General features: G+C 49.6%; 1 pseudogene; it reads left to right on the top strand.

The window, feature by feature from the left end:
• Nucleotides 1–656: 656 nt before the first annotated feature.
• On the top strand, nucleotides 657–1,475 carry LOC146623320 (uncharacterized; annotated as a pseudogene).
• The last annotated feature ends 5,495 nt before the right edge of the window (nucleotides 1,476–6,970 follow it).

Genomic DNA, 6,970 nt, shown 5'->3' with positions numbered 1-6,970 from the left:
CATGTGGTACGCGTATGTGGACAGAGGGACTTAGTCTTGTTAGCTTTGTTGTGTGGACAGAGGGAGTTATGTTGCTAACAACATGTGATAATGAAATTGTATTTTTGGTTGATTTAGGTAGAAAACAACAGGTTACTACAGTTCAAGCAGATATAGCATGCTTTATAAATAAAATCTCCATAGTTTTTTTTCCCAGAGTGTTATTCTCTCACAAGAGCAATGGCGTTACTGTGGTGGACAACTTGTTAGACATTGACGATCCCGTGGGGGATGCTGAATATCAACCCCCACGACAGGGGCTAAGCAGCAGTGAGGAGGACAGAAGTGGGTGTGAAGACCCCATTCCACGGCCCACTCAGCTTATCAGGGGACGTAAACATCTCTGTGATGAATATGAAGGATATCGTTCAGATTGTGACATTGGCAGATCACGCACTCCCAGATGTCACTCTTGGAAGAAGAGACAACACCAGGACCAAGCCATCAAGAGCAGTCTAAGAAAGGGCGTGGGATGCGATGGAAAGCTTCTCCGCTAACACCAAATCAAGACCACTTTGAGCAAGAAACTGTGCAGGACAGAGAGGGCTGGACCCCACTGGACTACATAGAGCAGTATATTGATAAAGCTCTGACAAAAATGATTCCAGATTGTTCTAATGCTACGTCACTGGCTAGAAGTGGGAATCCACTCAACACATCAACTGATGAAATTGATAATTTTTTTCGGTGCCTGTATTTTGATGTCTTGCATACCATATCCTACAATCAGGATGGACTGGTCCAAATCCTTGAGATTCCTTGCCATCACTGAAAACTCTTGACAGATTCTTCAGACTGAGGCAATCGCTCAAAGTGCTCATTGACAATGTTCCAGAGGACCTGAGAGAGTGTAATAAATTCTGGAAGGTGAGGCCTTTTCTGAAACGCATTCTGAAAGGCTTCAAATCTCAGGCTCGCCCAGAATGCGTTTCAGTTGATGAGCAGATGATTCCTTTGACAGGGGCTTGTCCATGTCAACAATATCTGTCAATGAAGCCAAACTCAGTGGGCATAAAAAACTGTGTTTACGCAACAGCAGATGGTATTGTGCTGGACTTTAACATTTATCAAGGGGCAGCTGCACCCCTTGAGCAGGTTAAAGAACCAGGGGATCTGTTTTTGGGAGGCTTGATCATAGATTGTCTGTCTCAAATACTGCATCCTAATACAAATGTTTACTGTGATCGGTTCTTTATGTCCACCCAAGGTGTGGAACACATGATGAAGAAGCAGATTCTAAAGTTATGAAGAATCAGGTCGCTGCAGCAGTACAGAAGTGACCAACTGACAAAACAATGAAAAAGAAACGAAGCTGGACCTCAGCACAAGTTACCACTGCGGATGGAAAGATTTGCATGGTTAAGTGGTATGACTACACGCCTTTGGAACAGAGGATCGCAAGTTCGATTCCTGCCTGGGGCGTCTGTATCCAGTAAGGGTCCTAAGGCTAGACCCCCTATGCTAAGCGAGCCTACCGCAGACATGAGCGAGACAAATAAATATGAAGGCATGCCGGCTCGGACGTCGCCCGGATCAACAAGGTCTGCGTCAGGTGTTGAGGAACCAGGGCACCCTGACGAAAAGTGGGCTACTGGAACAAGAAGGCATCGGTGGGCAAGGGACGAAAACAGGGCGTTGTTGGAATGCTACTACGCAAGTAACCCCGGCGGAAGGGGCTACATGAATAGGATGAGGGACCTATGGATTCTTCGATACCCAACATCCACAATGACGGCGAAACAACTAGTAGCTCAGTGTTCCAACATTCGAAAGAAGGGACTGCTCTCACAGCTAGAGATTGACGAGGTACAACACAAATGCTACGGCAAGGAGGAGTCAGGACGCCAGGTCAGGGGGGAGATATCATCACCCCCACCCGAGATTGGGTACATAGCCCCAAGTGCGATAGGAGAAGGATCGTTGAGTGCGAGAGGAACTGACCTGAAAAATAGGATCATGGCCAAGCTTGAAACCTGGATCCCCCGTAGCCGGTTACCAAGATTACGTGAAGTACCCTCAGAAGGTCTGCTAGATGATGTTAATGCAGCACTACGGACAATACCTACAACCACGATTACCGACACTAACAAGCTGATCTACAATACGGCAGCAGTGATCAGTGAGATGCTTGGCTACAAGTTGAACAGCGACAGGGGGCACTACCCTCCATGGAGAAGGAGGCTAGAGGGCAAGATCAAAGTAGCACGGAGGGAGGTTAGCCAACTAACGGAGTTGCAGCAAGGTGCGACAAATAAGGTGCCTAAGAAATACAGCAAGCTGTCCATACCTGAGGCCTTGGAAACTGCCAAGCAAAGACTCACAGCCTTGGCCAGCCGCTTGAGGAGGTACACCAGAGAGATAGAAGGCAGGAGAATAAACCAGCTGTTCTCCACAGAACCAGCAAAGGTGTACTCTCAGTGGCAAGGGAAGAGAACAGCACCACCAAGGCTGGAGACGGAGCAATACTGGAAGAGCATATGGGAGAAGGATGCAACCCATAACGGCAATGCTCAGTGGCTAGAGGATCTGAGGGCAGACCACAGCGACCTCCCTGAACAGGGTCCAGTAACCATCACAGTGGCAGATATCCAAGAAAGGGTCTCCAGTATGAAGAGTTGGACAGCACCAGGGCCCGACATGGTTCACGCCTACTGGCTGAAGAAGCTGACTGCACTCCACGAGCGTCTGGCAGCACAAATGAACCAGCTGCTAGTTAACGAGAGACACCCGGAATGGCTAACCGAAGGTCGGACGGTCCTGATCCCCAAGGACCCCAAGAAGGGACCGGTCCCCTCCAACTACCGACCAATAACCTGCCTCAGTACTACATGGAAGCTCCTGTCAGGCATCATATCGGCTAAGATGAACAGGCACATGGGTCAATACATGAGCGGGACACAGAAAGGAATTGGCAAGAATACCAGAGGCGCAAAACACCAGCTACTGGTAGACAGAACAATCAGCCGAGACTGCAAGACCAGACTGACCAACCTGTGCACTGCCTGGATTGATTACAAGAAGGCCTATGACTCCAATGCCCCACAGCTGGATACTGGAATGCCTAGAATTGTACAAGATCAATGGGACCCTAAGAGCCTTCATCAGGAACTCAATGGGGATGTGGCGTACAACACTAGAGGCCAACTCCAAGCCCATAGCACAAGTCACCATCAAGTGCGGGATCTACCAAGGAGATGCTCTGTCCCCACTGCTGTTCTGCATAGGCCTGAACCCCCTCAGTGAGATCATTAACAAGACTGGCTACGGATACCGACTACGGAACGGAGCAGTTGTCAGCCACCTCCTGTACATGGATGACATCAAGCTGTATGCCAAGAGTGAACGAGACATCGATTCACTGATCCACACTACCAGGCTATACAGCAATGACATTGGAATGTCGTTCGGACTGGAGAAGTGTAGTCGGATGGTATCAAAGAGAGGGAAGGTAGTCAGAACTGAGGGGATTGAACTACCAGAAGGCAACATTGCAGACATAGAGGACAGTTACAAGTACCTGGGGATCCCGCAGGCAAATGGGAACCATGAAGAGGCCGCTAGAAAGGCTGCAACCACCAAGTACCTGCAGAGGGTCACGCAAGTCCTGAGGAGTCAGTTGAATGGAAAGAACAAGATCCGGGCCATCAACACGTACGCCCTGCCCGTGATCAGGTACCCTGCTGGGGTAATAGGCTGGCCAAAGGAGGAGATAGAAGCCACTGACATAAAGACAAGAAAGCTCCTTACCATGCATGGAGGGTTTCACCCCAAGTCCAGCACCCTGAGGCTGTACGCTAAGCGGAAGGAAGGGGGCCGGGGACTGGTGAGTGTCAGCACCACGGTCCAGGATGAGATAAGGAACATCCAAGAATACATTGGGAAGATGGCCCCAACTGACCGAGTGCTCAGTGAATACCTCAGGCAGCAGAAACCCAAGAAAGAGGAGGGAGACGAGGAACCATCATGGAAGGACAGGCCCCTGCACGGTATGTACCACCGGCAGATAGAGGAGGTGGCTGATATCCAGAAATCCTACCAGTGGCTGGACAAAGCTGGACTGAAAGACAGCACAGAGGCACTAATCATGGCAGCACAAGAACAAGCTCTGAGTACAAGATCCATAGAGGCTGGGGTCTATCACACCAGGCAAGACCCCAGGTGCAGGCTGTGTAAAGATGCCCCAGAGACAATCCAGCACATAACAGCAGGGTGCAAGATGCTAGCAGGCAAGGCATACATGGAACGCCATAACCAAGTGGCCGGCATAGTGTACAGGAACATCTGTGCCGAGTATAACCTGGAAGTCCCGAGGTCAAAATGGGAGATGCCCCCAAGGGTGGTGGAGAATGACCGAGCTAAGATCCTGTGGGACTTCCAGATACAGACGGACAAAATGGTGGTGGCTAACCAACCGGACATAGTGGTGGTAGACAAACAGAAGAAGACGGCCGTAGTGATCGATGTAGCGGTTCCGAATGACAGCAATATCAGGAAGAAGGAACACGAGAAGCTGGAGAAATACCAAGGGCTCAGACAAGAGCTCGAGAGGATGTGGAGGGTGAAGGTAAGGGTGGTCCCCGTGGTAATCGGAGCACTAGGTGCGGTGACTTCCAAGCTAGGCGAGTGGCTCCAGCAGATCCCGGGAATAACATCGGAGATCTCTGTCCAGAAGAGCGCAGTCCTGGGAACAGCTAAGATACTGCGCAGGACCCTCAAGCTCCCAGGCCTCTGGTAGAGGACCCGAGCTTGAAGGATAAACCGCCCGCAGGGGCGTGCTGGGTGTTTAAAAAAAAAAAAAACACCCAGCACGCCCCTGCGGGCGGTTTTATCCTTCAAGCTCGGGTCCTCTACCAGAGGCCTGGGAGCTTGAGGGTCCTGCGCAGTATCTTAGCTGTTCCCAGGACTGCGCTCTTCTGGACAGAGATCTCCGATGTTGTTCCCGGGATCTGCTGGAGCCACTCGCCTAGCTTGGGAGTCACCGCACCTAGTGCTCCGATTACCACGGGGACCACCGTTACCTTCACCCTCCACATCCTCTCGAGCTCTTCTCTGAGCCCTTGGTATTTCTCCAGCTTCTCGTGTTCCTTCTTCCTGATATTGCTGTCATTCGGAACCGCTACATCGATCACTACGGCCGTCTTCTTCTGTTTGTCTACCACCACTATGTCCGGTTGGTTAGCCACCACCATTTTGTCCGTCTGTATCTGGAAGTCCCACAGGATCTTAGCTCGGTCATTCTCCACCACCCTTGGGGGCATCTCCCATTTTGACCTCGGGACTTCTAGGTTATACTCGGCACAGATGTTCCTGTACACTATGCCGGCCACTTGGTTATGGCGTTCCATGTATGCCTTGCCTGCTAGCATCTTGCACCCTGCTGTTATGTGCTGGATTGTCTCTGGGGCATCTTTACACAGCCTGCACCTGGGGTCTTGCCTGGTGTGATAGACCCCAGCCTCTATGGATCTTGTACTCAGAGCTTGTTCTTGTGCTGCCATGATTAGTGCCTCTGTGCTGTCTTTCAGTCCAGCTTTGTCCAGCCACTGGTAGGATTTCTGGATATCAGCCACCTCCTCTATCTGCCGGTGGTACATACCGTGCAGGGGCCTGTCCTTCCATGATGGTTCCTCGTCTCCCTCCTCTTTCTTGGGTTTCTGCTGCCTGAGGTATTCACTGAGCACTCGGTCAGTTGGGGCCATCTTCCCAATGTATTCTTGGATGTTCCTTGTCTCATCCTGGACTGTGGTGCTGACACTCACCAGTCCCCGGCCCCCTTCCTTCCGCTTAGCGTACAGCCTCAGGGTGCTGGACTTGGGGTGAAACCCTCCATGCATGGTCAGGAGCTTTCTTGTCTTTATGTCAGTGGCTTCTATCTCCTCCTTTGGCCAGCCTATTACCCCAGCAGGGTACCTGATCACGGGCAGGGCGTATGTGTTGATGGCCCGGATCTTGTTCTTACCATTCAGCTGACTCCTCAGGACTTGCCTGACCCTCTGCAGGTACTTGGTGGTTGCAGCCTTTCTAGCGGCCTCTTCATGGTTCCCATTTGCCTGCGGGATCCCCAGGTACTTGTAACTGTCCTCTATGTCTGCAATGTTGCCTTCTGGTAGTTCAATCCCCTCAGTTCTGACTACCTTCCCTCTCTTTGTTACCATCCGACTACACTTCTCCAGTCCGAACGACATTCCAATGTCATTGCTGTATAGCCTGGTAGTGTGGATCAGTGAATCGATGTCTCGTTCACTCTTGGCATACAGCTTGATGTCATCCATGTACAGGAGGTGGCTGACAACTGCTCCGTTCCGTAGTCGGTATCCGTAGCCAGTCTTGTTAATGATCTCACTGAGGGGGTTCAGTGAGATCTATATATATATATATATATATATATATATATATATATATATATATATATATATATATAGAGAGAGAGAGAGAGAGAGAGAGAGAGAGAGAGATTAGTGCTGTGAATAGATTTTAAAAAAATTAACCTATTCATCTCACAGTTTTCTGTAATTAATCGCAATTACTTGATCCATAGCCTGGTTGCACTTACATTTTTTCAACTTTATATTTAAGCATGTAACTGTCACGGCGTGGGTCATATAGGGCGGATTGGACAGATTCAACACAGACACCGTATGAACGTGACAAGAATTTATTACAGCAAGTGGCAAAATGTGAATACACAGTGGAGTTTAGTGGCTATATACAGGTGGGGTGCAGTAGTGGCTAAGTGAAAACTGTGGTTATGTTAACTACGCACGAACACTACACGAGTACACTTGGGCTGGGGAAATATATACAAAGGTTAAGGCTGATACACACACACTGTGTCTATACTATGTTCACATTGCTCTATGCTACTCTGTTAAAGTACATTTATCATCCATATTAACTTGTTCCGCTGATTCTTTTCTCTTCAGCCACTTCT

Source organism: Diplotaxodon limnothrissa, linkage group LG11 (genome assembly GCF_057381915.1).
Source record: "Diplotaxodon limnothrissa isolate DT_005_m linkage group LG11, D_limnothrissa_male_GT1.1, whole genome shotgun sequence".
Classification (NCBI taxonomy): domain Eukaryota; kingdom Metazoa; phylum Chordata; class Actinopteri; order Cichliformes; family Cichlidae; genus Diplotaxodon; species Diplotaxodon limnothrissa.
This window is presented reverse-complemented; position numbering and strand designations above follow the sequence as displayed.